Source organism: Artemia sp. Qi Xiang Cuo, unplaced genomic scaffold, assembly GCF_049724085.1.
Source record: "Artemia sp. Qi Xiang Cuo unplaced genomic scaffold, ASM4972408v1 HiC_scaffold_32, whole genome shotgun sequence".
In the NCBI taxonomy this organism is placed as follows: Eukaryota; Metazoa; Arthropoda; class Branchiopoda; order Anostraca; family Artemiidae; genus Artemia; species Artemia sp. Qi Xiang Cuo.
The window spans coordinates 1,680,104-1,696,542 of NW_028297441.1; positions in this window are offsets into that span (position 1 = coordinate 1,680,104).

A 16,439-nucleotide genomic window follows, 5' to 3' on the forward strand; every position below is an offset into this window, starting at 1 on the left:
TATATTTCATAAGGAATGTAAGTGGATGTAAATCCTGACCTAGATTCAGTGTGAGATTATCTTTATAGATTTTTAAATCTCATTAGTTCAGTGACCTCGAAAATACTTTCTCTGACTACAAAGCTATAACCCCACTGTGACGTTACTGCCTGCTTGATTGGATATGATTTACGGATTGTGCTTTGAACTGTTTGCGATTGCAAGGTAAATTGTGCGCTATGGCGGAAAATTGCTTCTGAGCCCTGTCTTGAATTTCCTGAGTCGGTCTTTGACTGATGGGGTCAAACAAGAGAGAGTTCAGAAGGCAGCTGTTGCGTTTTTCGATCACGATCAAATTATACAAGCAAAGAAGATTCTATACACAGAGTTAAGCGTCACATCGCGAGTTGTAATTCATGCTAGGGATGAAGAGAACATTCTTGATATGTGTTAGAACCTGGTCTCAGAGGCTAAGCAAAATGCCAGTATCCCAAAATTCGTGATTTTAAACCCAGGTGACGTTCCAACTGTTGTTGAGGCTGTCAATTCTATAGTTGTGGCAAAAGTTATCGAACTGTCCAGAAAACTTGATGGTTTTATTACGAACATCACTCGTCCCATAGCAAATGACCCTCCCCCCTCAGCCTCCCAACCAAACCCGACCCCCAAGCCTTTATTTGCAGTGATTCTGAAAAATCCACCAAAAGACCTGAAAGATCCACCTGAGCGTGGAGCATTTATACAGACTCTATACCCTATCTCTGGTTGTGATATATGTGAACTCAGGCGTAAAAAATGTGAATAGAAGCTCGTCGTTTTGTGAAAGAAAGCTGCGAATCAAATAGCCAATACTGTAACACGTTTTGACTCCAATCTGAGTCTCTCTGTCACAGAATCACTCTTCGTTACCGTTCTCAAGCTAGATCCAAGGGATTTAAATTGCGCAACACTTAAAGACTTAATCCCAAAGGATAGTGAAACTGGACAATGCGGAAAGTCTCGTGTATTCAAAGTTTTTTTCCTGATTCTTGCTAAACAAGATCAATTTATCAGAGACTCTCTGAAAACAAGATATGAGAAACTGCTAACTCAAGAATTTGTTTTCATGCCCCATCACTGTTTTACTTGCCACATGATAGGCCACGCAGCTGCGAATTGTTTAAACAGTGCTATCTGCTCTAAATGCAGTGCCAGTGACCACAAGTCGAGCTCTGACTCTCCCTGCAAGAAGAGTCCTTTCTGTGTAGGCTGTAAAGTTCCTGGGCATTCTTGCTACAACGTTAGTTGTCTTAAAAATCGCAAGGCAGTGAATCCATGAGCTAATTAGTTCGGTTTCTATCCTGTAACTTCCACAGCTTTTTTGTAAAAAGACTTCCCGTGCTTAATGGTTTTCATGCGAATTATAATGTAATTTTTATACAAGAACATTTCCTAACTAAGTATAGTATAAATTCACGCAAGCTGCAGGGGTCTTCGTCTTACTGTGTACCTGCTCAACAGCGTAAGAATAGAGGCAGGCCGTCGGGGGCCTCGGAACCTTTGTGTGTGTTTCCCTTCACTCTACCCTCTTCGAAATAAGTGATCACTTCTTGGCTATCGGAGTTGAAGGATGTGTTTTTATAAACGTTTATTTACCTACTGATTATTGTTGTGATGAATCTGAGCGTCGTTTTGCTGTATCATGTGAGAAATTAGGTTCGTGTCTTGATAAAGTTAAGCGTTTAGGGCTGTCGTGTGTAGTAGCTGGAGATTTTAATTGTAATTTAACTGAAAGGGATACCCAAGAATCGCCGCGAACAATCCTCATTAGGGGTATATTTGGTGATCGGGTTAGAGTGGTTCATAAGGATTCCGATTTTACTTACATTCATACTTCATCTCATACATCTAATCTGGATCACATCGCGATATCTTGCAACCTCGAGACGGAACAATTTTCTGTTTTGAGTGAATACCAGCAATCGGACCATTTTCCCATTTCATCTTACATTATTATTCACACACCACCCCAGCATACGCACCAAACTAATCCTCAAACACCTCCACTTTCGCGGGATTGGTCGAAAGTTAATAGTGAACTTTTCAAGTCTTCTTCGGATTTTATCCTAAATAAAATTCGGCGTACCGTTTCATCTTCTACAGATTTCAGATAATTTATCGAAAAAAAACACGCCTTAGGCTGGACATGTAGTCGGCCTAGATTAGCCATGCCCTTCGTTTTTCCGAGAGCTAAGCAGTTCCTTTCCGAAGAAATCGCAAAGGTATTATCAAGGGCTTGTCATCAAACCCTGATCTAGTTAGATCGTGGAGAAAAGCAAAATTTTGGTTCAATCTGTGGAAAGATTGCGATAAACCGCGATCTGATATGGTGAATGATCTACGCCTCAGTACGAAAAGACGATTTTCGAAGGCTCTTGCTTTTCATCGGAAGATGCTTGTCGATCGGAACTCAGCTAGCGCCAGGCATAACCGAACACTACTCTTCAAATTTGTTTCCCAGTCACGTAACCACGCCCCCTCTGTACATCCCTCTGATATTCCTCACGATGAATGGTATGATCACTTTGAATCAAAGTTTCTTTCTCCTGATTTCTATTTTCAGGATCAGTATGGTAAAGAATTAGATACCTTCTTTGATTTCTTACCAAAAACACTTTACACCAGGACAGCTCGAGCAATAGAAAAAGCAGCCGAAAAGTTAAAGTTGAAGCATTCCAGCGGTTTTGATTGTGCGGGAGCTATGCTTTTAAAAAACGGAAACTCTCTTTTTACCCAGCACCTCACACTAATAATGCAGAAGATATTCACTCAATGCACTGTGCCCTCAACTTTCTGTATTGGTGACCTTACTCCAATCCGTAAGAAGGGAAAAGAAGTACCCCACTGCACCTACTTTCGGCCCATCACCGTCGAAACCTCTCTTTGTAAGGTCTTTGAGTTTCTCTTTAAGGATGAACTCGAAGCAACTTGCTATACACCCCCACACCAATTTGGCTTCAAACAAGGAACTGGCTGTGCTGACACTCTCACTGTAGGAGCAAACGCTCTTATTGATGTCGATTCTGCGGGAGAAAGTCTAGTTCTTGCTGGCCACGACGTAAGACGCGCATTTGACTTATTTCATTCATTCACTCTGTAATGTTTCTTAAAGCTGGTAGACGTGGACTGAACCCGGATATAATTCGTATACTTAGGGATATGTATACACGGCTATCCATTCGACTGAAACTTCCGCCAAATAAAAAATCGCCTCCGATTCCTAAGAAAAGGCTCATACTAGTCTTAAAGGGCGCTTGACAAGGTGTAGTTTCTTCCTCCAATTTCTTCGATAATTACGTCCTTGAGGCTCAAGACCAATGCCCCTGCTCTTTAATTTTTGCATCTACTAATCTGTCGTTTGTGCGCTACGTGGATGATATTCTGAATTTCAGTAGTACGCTACCGCGAATCAGTGAAATTTTTGCTATCCTTCAAGATGAATACCTCAAGGTTGGGCTTCAGTTCAATTTGGCGAAGTCCGAAATAGTTCTTTTCAACTGGAAGAGTCCTACTCCCCTTCAATAGCACTTGGGAGCTCAACGATTCAGCCTGTTGATCATATAGTATACTTTGGCCTCCCGATCGGGTCCTCTTTACGTGATACTAGATCTCTTCTCGTCGAGCATCTTAACCGTCGAATTTCAGCATTTTACGCCTCTATTGTCACTTGGAAGTTCCGCTTCAATCGTCATCTCTTAGCTAGCCTGTTCAATGCAGTAGCCCTCCTCCATATATTGCACATAGCCTCATTTTGGAAATTACAAAATCTGAAAAGTCAAAAATCCGTTGGCTATTTTTCCGTTTTGTAAAATACTTACTACGTATACCACCTTGGCACAGAAATTCACCTATGGTTAAAATATACAAAATTGCAGACCCAGAAATAGCTATCTCTCGAGTTATTAGAAAACATAATAGAAAAGTAGCTGGTCATGAGCTAGGCCCACTTCTAGTGCAATAACTTCGTCTGTTGTTGATTTTTCTTTTTTTTTATATATTTTTATTTTATATTTTTATTTTTTTAACTTGCCTATATGGGTTTCGCTGCATTAAATTCCGTACTCAGGCCAAGCGGAGCGCCTGCCATAAGATCTTCATAGTATCTCTTTGTTTAGTGCCACTTGGGAAACACATGCACGTTATTAAAATATCAAAAAATATACACACAAAATGTGATTAAAACCATCCCTATTCGAGTCTAGCAAACAATTGATTAAAAGCTGCTCTAACCTATCAAAACAATCACAACGCGGAAATTTACCCCATTTATTTGCACATTCAAAATCCATGTATCACACTTTCGCCAGAAAATCCCAACTCCCTTCATATTTTTTTACTATTTTTTTATTCTTTTATCATAAGAAATGCTCATCTTAATAGGTTTACTAAGTAACTCTACTGACGGAATTCCAGATTAATGAAATTCTACTTAAGAATTAAAGCCTTTGTCCCCTGTATAACTGAACGGATGAATAGCTTATCATCATAGTTGTTCCCTTTTTAGAATTTCCTGAATCTGCTTTGTATAGTTTTCGGTTTATTATGCTGGAGTTTTCTTTTATCTTTTTAAATAGCTTTTTTTTTTCAGTGTTGTTTCAGTCTAAAAATGTGTTTTCTTATCAGGTCTTGTGACATTCTTTTTTTCTATTTTTACGTATTTTTCTTCCTATATCGTTTCAGGAGTATTCGACGCTGCCACATTTAATTGTGTCGATTTTTTTTGTTGACTAATTTAAAGCTTCTTACTTTCTAGTCCCCGTTTTTGGACAATATCTGGAAAAATTGCAAATAAAAAAAAATGCTTTCCAAAACTCTGTTACGTGGCAGCTTATCAAACTTGTCCGTCTCATTTTTTATTTGGTTGCTATCTACACCTTCCTTCACAAATAATGTGTATTTTATTTTTTTACATGTTTCACTGAAAATTTTTATTTCGAAGAATAATTCAATTGAAAAATTAATTTAGCACAATTGTGACATTCCGGCATCATAGGCGAGGGGAATTAGAGAGAATTTTCTAGATGGCCTGAGGAGGTAAAGGCAATTTTTGAGGAGAAACCTTTTTGGGGGCTTCAAGTCGAAAAAACTTTCGCTGAAAAACGTCCTGAATCCGCCTTCTATAAGTCCCCGCTATGAATCAACGGTTTTAAATTTGGTTATTTTTTTTTTCAAATTTAAATTATGTTAAATTAAATATTTCTTTAATTTAAATTATGTTCAGATTTAAACAAAGGTTAAATTTGCGACATTAATTTAATGTATGACTGTATAAAATTATTTCTAAGTAATTTTTCCTGGCGTCACTACGGACTTTATAATGGGGTCGTGACAATTTTGATTTTCTTTATTCGAGGTTATAAAGATGAAGGCCAAGGCTTGGATACCTAAAGGCCAGGGACGCAATTTCACAGATTCCAACAATATCAAATTCATTTTATAAATAAAATATATTATGAAACACAAAGCTATCTGAAAACATGTGTCGAAGTGTCTGGATTATATAGCCGTCCAAACTGTATAACCAAAATATTTAAAACCATGTCATATCATAATGCATAAAACATCTATGTAAGTCAAATTTCATTCAGGTTTCAGGTAACCTTTTCAGGGTTTTTTTCTTTATATGGTCTCTTTGTGCGTCAAAAGTACGTTTTAGGCTTTAATGTTCAGATCATCCTGAAGAAGTTCTTTTGACCAGACTTAGGAGGGGGATCCCCCTCCCTTTGTCTGTCTTGTGTGACTGTATGTCTGTAGTACATTTTTATTTTCTTTGATGTCAATTACTTTCCCCTTGAATTTTCTGGTATGGACATAATGACTTAAATACCTCTTACCATGACCTATTTTCTCTCTTATGGATAAAGAAAGAATGAAAATCAAATCTAATTTTTATTTCCCCTACCTTTCGTATTATACAGAAAAATATAATACTGCTTATTGCATTTCCTCTTAATGATAGAAAAAGGGATGGAATCGAATAAAACTCCCTTGGAAATCATCTGTCAAAAATGATTGATTTTCCATATCCCTTTTCTAATTCCCCTTCTATTCCATGCCTTCTTATTGGTCCATTCTTTGAACCAATCATTTGCATATCTCATCTTATTACAGGTGCTCTAACTCCAAAAGAGTATTGGAAAACACGTACTAGACATAGCAGAGGCTCAACTTTGTCTATGATTAAGGAGGATATTGTTCGAGAGGTTGTAATTGAGGTCCGTACTGAAGCTGAGGTTAATCAGGAGCCTCTTCATTGAGGCATATATATGCTGGCAGTCTTTCAACGCCTTATTTTGTGATATTAAAGATAGAAATCTTAATATTGATGTGTTCCTTGGGTTATTATTGACATGCTAGTTTGATTGGATCTCATCTGAATTGATAGCAATATTAAAGGCCAAATGGGAGAAAGGGGGTCAATTAACGAAATATAAGACTCGGGCAAAGATCTTTTCGTTTTTTTTTAATGACACAAGAAAAAATTTACTTTTCAAAATCGGAGGGGGGGGGGGTAACTTTTTCGATGCAAATTGAAAAAAAGTTGTTTTTGAAAATTTAAGACTCCCCTTCCCAATTGGCGCCCCCGAGTAAAAGAATTAGAAGTCTATATGTTGTTTTATCCTATCAGTCAATGAATTCGGTTTAATTTAACTGTAAGTAGCTGATATAGTTATGCAGAAAGCATCCATTTACTGGGTTGTGAAAATTCGGGTTTAAAGACCGCAAGCATCAAATATAGCAATGCAAATACAGAGGGTTTACTTGTAAAGTTGTTTTTCTTGAAAAAGTTTTTCATTCGTTTTACTGATATTCACACACAAAATCATATAGGTTTGTCTTCTGTTCTCTCAAAATTCTCTCAAAGTTTACTCTCTCAAAATTTGACATGACAATAACAGGTGAATACAACAATGGGTAATTGGTGGGTTAATTTGGTTTCTCTTTCTGGCATAAGCTTAAGGAACAATTTGATTAGCTCCAAAAGATACAGTGATCAACACCATAAATAAAGCCATTGGATTTAAAACACACTTGTCAATATAATTAATTGAGGGTGCCGAATTTGCTGTGAATTTAAGTTTGGCCAAAAATGTCACATACTCCATTTTGAGTTTGAGTTTTTTTAGTTTGTTGATTTATCGCGGAGGATGCTTGTGGATTAGACTTTTGCAACACTAGTATTAGTCAATTTTCATATAATTTACTTCGCATTAATTTACTGGTCAAGCTTATAACAATTCAGCCAATAAAGGGGATAGAGTTTAATATTTTACATAAATGAATGTAGGTATTTTTGTTAATACATCATTCTTAATTAATAATATATTATTTAATTTAGTTGTTTTTTTCTCAACTCTCCCTTTATTATTATTATTTTCTCCCCTTTTTTAACAACATATCTTTGCCCACCAAGACACAAAAACTATTCCCTTCTACTTTATACCAAACACGTTCTCAATTTTCTTACACTTCATAATCCTTTTCCATTCTATTTCCCACGATTTATCACATCATAATCTTTCTTCTGCTTTTCTTTTCGCTTCCACGTGTAATAACAAAAAAGCGATACTATATACACTATTGTCCTTGTATAGGCCTCATCATCTACTATTTGGTCTTATTAATCATAATTAAAGATAATTGATAATATTACTAATTATCTAAAACTAATTGTTAATAATGTATTACTAATTACGTATTTCTGTTAATTAAAAACGCTTTTTTGGAAGTGCAACCGTGCTTCTAATTTGTTTCAGGGGTCCCATGCTTTTTGCACAGCTATGTCATATGGACATCTGTTTTCCAATTGTTCCTTTAAGATTTTTTTTTCTGTCTTTTGTAGTGATTCTTGTTGGCCTTTTGGATATACATTCTTGTCAGGGGCGGATCCAGGATTTTTTTTTGGGGGGGGGGGCGCAAAATAGGTTGTTCCGAGAAACTTGCGTTAGGAGCAAGTTTAATTAACGCAAACTTGCGTTAATTAGGTAAGTTACACTACGTTGGGGGGGGGCCCATGCCCCCCTCTGGATCCGCCATTGATTCTTGTTGGCCTATATTGAAGTATGTACAATAATGCCTAAATATTAAATAAATGGAAGTAATTACTTGTTTTAGATGGCTCTCTAAGTGATAGTGTCATTTTCCTGAAGATTTCTGTTTCGGATTTCGTCTTTTTTTTTATTTCTTTTGGCCTCATGAGATATCTTTATTATGTGAGCTGTGGGAATTTAAATATAGTTATCTTTTATATAACTCTAGTTTGTATTTAAGTATAATTACTATTACTATTAAATATAATTGCTATAAATATAATTACTATATTACTATATAGTTATTATAAATATAATAACTGTAAATATAATTACTATATATAATTACTATTAAATATAATTACTAAATAACTATTTAAATATATTTTGTAGCTATCTTTTCCCATTGAAGGGGAAGAGGCTTGGAAGAACAAAACTATTCAAGTTTGCAGCAAAATGGATAATATTAGAAAATATCTAAAATGTATTGAAATTTCTAGGGCAGCTCGGGCCCTAAGCAGGCTTGTACCCAGGCTTTTTGAGGGGCTCGGGGGTAATAGTAAAATATTTCGAGGAGGTCAATAGTAAGAAAACAATGCGGATAATTTGAATAAGATGTGCCAATGAATTAAAGAAAATTTATGTTTTTGGGATGTGGTGGCCCTGACCCTCCCCCCTTCTGCGTACGCGTCTCGTCCTTTTTCTTTGAGTTTTGAACATTGTCATTCTGCGTAGTCTTTCAGAGAGCCCCTCTGCTTTCTTAAAATTTTTTTGTTTGGATTGAAACTTGGAGAACCAGAAATGTTAAAAAAAATGCATTTGTCTAACTGTGTAGTTCGTATAAAAGACGTCTCCGTTCCCCCCCCCCCCCCCTGAAGCAGAATCCCATCTACGGCTCAGATAGAAATTTATTTTCACGTTTTCTCTCTCTCTCTCTCATCTGTCTCTCGTCCTTTCTCCCTTTTTCTTGTCAAAACTAAATAAAAGATATCTAAAAATAATTTTGAAAGGTTTTTAATTTCCCTTGGCAAGCCAATAACAAACTACTGCTCGAGAAGAACATGTTCCTCAAATTATTCCTTTTTGTGAAAGGCCAACCTCTTTCTAAGCCAAAGTTTATTATGCTAATGGATGGCGAGTGGGAAACCACTCGAGTTAATTGCCTGAGTTTTTTATAGCATTTCTTCCTTTGTTTATATAGTTGTGAATACTCACCACGCTCAGTAGAGCTTATTGCAAATAATTGCTGTGAATAATTGAAAAAGCACAATTGTGTGCTTAATTGGATCTGGTTTCGGAAGCAAAATTAATTTCTTGTGAAAATAAAATTCCAGATGCAGTGGTGCCAATTACCTAAAATGAGGGGTGGGGGCAAAATGTATTTTTCAGAATCTAGGGGGGGCGCAGTTTTTTTTATTGAATTTCTCGGCGAAAATACCAAGAAAAGGTATTGTTCAATAACTTGGGGAGGGGGATTATAGGGCCCCCCTCCCCACTCGACACCCTGCCCATAGAAACTATAAACTAAGACGAAATTCAGTTTGTCCTGATAGATACAGCAAGGATTTCCTGTCTGTAAAAGGACGAATTGCAGCTTATTGATGCAATAAAAAAAGATAATCGCAATTGATGACAAAAAGGGGTTTGCGACACAAATCTAATAATTTTAACCTATTTATGGAACAGCAAAAATGACGGAAATTAATTAAATTAATTAATTAAATTAATTAAAATAAGCACTGTTGAGCGTGGGAATCATTCTGTTGTGTGCGATGTTTTGGCTATCAAAAGTTATTAATTTTGAAAATCATGCAGGAGGTTGATTATTTATTCCGAAGAATTAAAAGTTGGCCCTTTGGAGTGGGGGTGAGAATTAGTTCGGAACCTTTTATAAGAATGTATATTAAAGTTGAGATATGACTTTCTGATAGCCAGAAATTGGTACGTTGAATACTTGAATAAATTAGGTGCTGTGAACTTATTCTAGTAAAGTGAACTTATGATAGTGAAGTATAGATTTTTTCTGTTTTTTTTTACTTTTTTTCTGTATTTTTTTTTCTATATCCACTCGATAATAGGACAAATAAGCGAGTGCTGTAAATTTAGTTTTATACGTTTTTGGGTTGGATTTCAGTTAAGAATCACGTACAAGGTTGATGTGTGCCATTTCATGCACTTTTTTTCTGCGGATTTACAAGTTTGTAGAACATCGCAAGTACATTATGTTGAGGAGCATCAACTTGGTGAGAGGAAGTGTCCCATCCCCATGCAGGTTTTGAAAAATACCCCTTTTATATTTTCATTGAAAGAAACAGAAAAAAAGGGAAAGTTGCCCCCTCCAAGATGAGTGGTGCCCCTGATTATATTGTAAAGCAGACTCAGTCTTATAAATTTTTGCTTTTGGAAAAAATGGTATAATTAATTAAAAATATAACCTAACAAAAAGCCGGTTAAAACTGTTTTGTTAGCAGTTTAAGTCTTTTTTAAGACCTCGATAAAAATTAAATAGTGTTTTTTTTTTTGTTTTTTTTTTGCAAAATTTAAATTTTTGTATTTATTCCCCTACCGTACGAGTGAGCCGATATTCGTTTTATTAGGTTTTTTACCTTATTTGGATTTTTTTTCTTTTTTTTGAATTTTTCTTTTTACACATACTTGCCATTCTAGCTTAGAGGGTCCATGGCTCTCTATATTTTAATGAAATGGCATGCACATTTAGGAAAGGGGCTATTGAAGTAAGTTGGGAGGGATTTCTAACCTTGTAGACTCGACCATATAATGCCTTATCTCGTTGGGTACGCTGGGTGTGGGCTCAGGTTCTGCCCCCTCTGAAATCCTAAGTTTTCTGGGATTTATTGGCACTTCTTATTCAAATTAAGAAATAAAATTTTGTTGTCGTTTTTTTTTTGCCCGCCTTTCCCTGAAAAAAATGCATACGTACGTGCCTGAGCCCTACCTTCTTAATTTCTGTGAAGCGGTTTCTCTTGTCTTATGATCTTTGAGTTACGGCTCTATCAGTCGATATTATGTAGTTGATTTTGAAATTAAAATATTTTTGACATAATAAGCTTTATATAGAAATTTTATGAGAAAATTTGGACGGAAAAGTATGAGAAAAGAGAAAAAATGGAAATACCAAAAATAAAATCGAATTTTGATACTATTTTTAGAAAGTCAGCTTGATCTTCTTTCGTTTGTTCGTCTTGTCTGTTAGTTTATATATTCAACTAGAAGAACACCTTTTTGGGGCTTTTGAGCTTTGGGATGGGTAAAGCTGCTTGCAACAGGCGCTAACATAGTTTTGACGTAATATTTGACGTGACAATTTGACATCTGTTCAAAATGTTTTATAAACTATTTAAGCAAAAAAGAATAAAAAGAAAACGAAACGAATAAAACGGAAAGAAAAGAATAAAAAGAAAGTTCAATTTTCTGCGGAACTCTACGATGCTATACATTCACAAATAAAACGAAATGAAAATATTAACAGAAAAACTTTTAATTAAGACGAAAAAATGATTACTGTAAAAAAAAATAGACTTCTCTTTCTGTTTTTGTCGACGAAGCCGAAATATTCAATTTTGTAGTATATATATTTTTTTTTTTAATTATAATTTTTCCCGTTATTTATTTATTTTTATTTTAGATATAAATAGAAAAACATTGTAGTCTAAAATTTTTTTACTGTCGTGCATAATAGTAAGTTGTGGTTATGGAGATCTAACGTACGAAAGAACGAAGAATGAAGAAAAAAGAAGAAGAAAACAAAGAACTAAATCAAACGAAGATAGTCTTCTTTTTTTGATTTTGTTCTTCGGTTTTTTGTGCGTCATTTATACTCAGTATAGCCACAATTTATTTATAGAGTTCTAATTACCAACTCTGGAATTTACTTGCACATTTGGCGAAATTAGCCGAATATGTTTCCTAGCTCCAAGGTATTCTGTTTTGCCGTTATAAACAATACAAAATAAACTTAAATTATTTGAGCTTTATAGCACACTATACTCAGGAGATGTAAAAAGTAAAGAGTAGACGTAAAAAGTACGTAAAAGACGTTAGGGGGGGATATTTTAAAAAATCAAGGTTAGTTTTTCCTTTTTTCCTATTTGAATACCAAAAAATGTATTTTTAAATGAAAATAAAACAAAAATTTTCAAAATTGCACCCCCCCCCCCCAATGACCCTCCTGGGTCCAAGTAGGATAATAAATTATTCCTATGGAGTTGAAATAGCCAAATTAGTATAAACAATATAAAATGATTTTTGTAAGTTACACTTTATACTTTTGTAAGTATAAACATTATAATATAAAATGATGAACTTATTACTTTTTAGCACTGCATGCCCAAGTATGATAGTAACCTATCCCTATCAAGCACGTACGCTAGATTTTATGGGCGTAAGCAATTAAAAAAAAAGACGATTCTTTGATATGTTGATATGTTTTTGTTATGTTATGTTTTGATATGGTAAATTCTTTGATATGTTGAATAAGAATTTCCCCGGAAATAAAAAAAAATCAGGATTTCCCTTTACTTCCCTAATCCAAATGGTGTTTAATAACATATTTTGTGGAATTAGCTTAGAGTATTGTTCTAGAACATTCTTAGAACAGAATTATAGAGTTCTTAGAACATTCTATTTTGCAAATAGAAACAATAGAATATAAAACTAAGTATTTTTACCTTTATGACACTGTATTTGATATAAGTTATTCTATGAAGTGTAATATATTTGTTTTATAAAATAAATGGCTTCTCTTAAGCTGCTCTTTTGTTTATTTTTATAACGATTTGGTTCATATAATGGTGAGTAATTCGGAAAAGCCATTTGAGTTGAGAGTACAAAAGATTCGAGTCAACTCCCAACCAAATACAGGCTGATTTTTTTCCCGGAGAGGATGACTGGCTTATTGTTCTCAACTTGATAAAAAATATTTCCCCGACGCGAACGTTGGATCAATTCCCCTGAAATATCATGATTGTTAAACGGTTATATTTAAAGTGTTACGATTCGATCGAGTATGAAATCTCGTAATCAATAGTTCATCTACTTTATGTGGTCCGATTGAGCTAAAGTTTCCCATAAACATAGATATCATTGTGCAACATACAAATCAATTTATGTTCAAAAACAAGCTTGCATCTCCAAAAGTAGTAAATATTAAAAATAAGGATTTTTCTGCTTCCCGCAGAATTTTAAAAACGACAAATACAAGTGTAGAATAGTTATGTCTATAAACTTATCCTCCAAAAATTTTAGAATATTTGCCGTTTGCGATGCCCCCCCCCCTGTATAAGCGCCTGGATCACAACTATTTTAAAGGGCCCCCCACGTGTCTGGTTCACTAATATCTATTTTCGCATAAAATAGACATTTGGTTGTCAGATTTATCCGGTTTTGTCGTAAGTCCATTTTTCCTGACGGCTTCATTTCCCCACTGAACACCATTTTTGTTTTGCTCTTTCGTTTTGACGGATATACAGGCGGGACTAATTTGCAAAACTCTGAGCTTTAATTAAACCTTTTTTCTTTTTTTTTTTTGCATGGGTCATTTTTTACTTTAAAAGGAAAAGACTAAAAGGTAACTGCGTCAACCTAGGGCAAGAGGAGGCAGAAGGGAAGGATAGGAAGATTTCGAAAAGAGGAAAAACGTAGGAAAAGTAGTATTTAGGAGAAAGATATGGAATAGTAAGGTACTGTTATGCCTAACAAAGATTCGCCTCATATCTCATTTTTCTGTCTTTCAGGGTTCCAATTTTATTCAGTTTTTTGCAGATTTTTATTTCTTTTTTACATTTTACTAGTATATCTACTCTCTTTAAATGAACAATAATTGTGTATTTATATATAGTTTTTTTTTCTTGAAAACAACTTCATATTTTGGGGAGGGGAGATTGGGATCCAGGGGTTTTTCTGGCCTGCTAAAACGATCTACATTGGTTACGAGTTTGAGAAAATTCGCTTAGAGCTTTAACTTCGGGAAAATTTACGTTTTATTTATGAGCACATTTCAAGAGAATAAATTACATCATTCGTCGTACATCGTTCTTGAGCTTGACTGTATTCCTCAGTCCTGACGGCCTGAAAATCTCGTCTGGAGGAGCATTGACAGCTGGGTTGCTGTGACTATTAACAGGAAGTGCTAGCGGGCAAGTATTATTGAGTGGTAAGCAGAAATGGTCCTTCCACCGCTCAAGGCAAGAGCTTTCATATGAAAAAGTGACACATCCTTGGATTGAGCAGATACCAATGTGGGGGCTTTGTTTTCTGTAGTGTTTAAACATCTGCAGTGTTTTATTTTCGAACCATGATTTTTTCGGACAACTCTTGCCGAGCAATAATCCTGCTACATCACAGTGTAATCTAAAATACTTCCAGGTGTCTTCACGTCTGCTAAGTGTACCAAGGAGCTTAAAGCGATTTGATATCTCGACACTATAGTTGAGAAAAATATCTGGATTGTTCTGTTTTACCAATATTTGCAGCAACAAGTTTTCTTTCCGATCGCTCGACATGGAGGTAAAGCTGACATGGGAGCATACAAGTCTGCAGTCTCTGCTGACTGCAGACTCTGCTGACTATTTCCAAGCTCTGCTGATCTGTTGATCTGCTGAACTGCTCTGCTGATCTGTTGGCTCTTCGAGTCTTCCGTGATGATTTGAGGCTTATGATATAGTCAATCATTTTCTATGTGTCACCCTCTGCACTGCACGAAGTGTGCTGGTGGTGGATAGTTTTACGTCAGAATCAGGCGTTGGCGATGGCAAGGTCATGAGACTGTCACAGTTCAAGCTGGCAAAGACCATTATCATTCGGTGGGTCAGTGTATGCTGGGCCAACGGCAACGCGTCAAACATCCAAATCGTTGATCGCTGTCTTATTGAAGTCGCTCAGAAGAACAGTAACATCATTGAATGGGAGGGGAACTGTCACCAGCCATATGGACAGAACTGAGTAGAATTCTTCCTTGGCTCTGCCGTTGGGACAGGGATAATGATGAGTCGGGCCTTCATAAGTCTATCAGGTGGTGCTTCGTTCAGGAGGACTTTTCTTGCAGGATTACTTAGAGCAAGGCCAACGCCATTTCTTATTATGCTTCCTTCAGAACGGAACAATGAATAATTGCTCCTTATTCACTCTTCACTGCTTCCAGTAAGACTGGTTTCTTCGAGACCTGCGATCACCACTTTATGACTGAGTATTTCATCTAGAAGTAGGCTTTTTTTGGAGGTGTATTCGGAGTCAGAACATGTCAGGTGGCTATTCGAAGCCCCTTTGGTCCATACTCCCCCTCCTTTGAATTAAATCAAGTATTTTTCAGGTATCAAGACATGTTTAGTTGTAGAAAAAGCCAAGTTAGATAGTCCAAATAATTGAGAGGCAAATCTGGGATAAGCCCTTTTTAGGATTGTAGAAATATGATGTCATTTCCAGTTGTTGATAGATAAGTCTATCTATCATCCATCCATAGGTCATTCCTAGTCATAAAATTAAGGGATGAAAGATTGGATTGATTTTGGGATGTCGCTTGACGGACAATGTCCACTGGACTTGTATGCAAAAGCTGGGACTGAATCACCGTGTCATAAATACTGACATATGACCAACAAGTCCCCTGGACTTGCAGGCAAACGCTGAAACCTATAGTTTCCCGAAATTATATGAAACCTTGCAGGTGTATTTGAAGCCCCCTTTGGTCTAGAATATTTAGTCTGTCATTTTTCATGATCTCGCCAGTATTTCTTTTGACTTTCAATGGTCGAGATCTTAAAGGGGAGTATGGATCTGAGGCTACATCACCACTTTCCATAGTATTTTCCAATGGTGGGTCACTAGCCCAACTAGCTTTAAGCCTGGGTCTGATTAGAGCTTGATAAACACCTAGATACCGAGTTTCCCTGGGGTGGACTGTGCCCGATGCATGAAGTTGTGATGCCCCTGTTTTGAATGTTTGGTTAGAATGTCCCTTATCCAGAAGCATGTAGTCAGCAGATAGAGTCAGTCTCATTCCGAACAAACTCCATCACCTCCAACGAAAATAAGTGTCCTTTTAAAATAACAAAAAGTAATTGACAACAGCAAATGCATTTATTTTAAGAAATTGTTTATTTGTTTTCTCAGGCAACTCGTTAATATATCAATATTTCTAATGTCACGATAAAAATGAAAAAAAGCTATTCCTAATAAATGTTTTTTTTCAATAAAATGTTCATGAAACTCTAATCCTTTGGGGGATTTGAAGGGAGGGGAATTAAAAATGTTGTTTCTAATAATTTTTCTTCGTTCTAACTTGAACTTTAATTTTGATTTTATCTTTGTGTTAATTGATTTATTCAGTCATGTTAACTTCTGTATTTTTGAAATTTTACGCTTTGTGCTACTGTT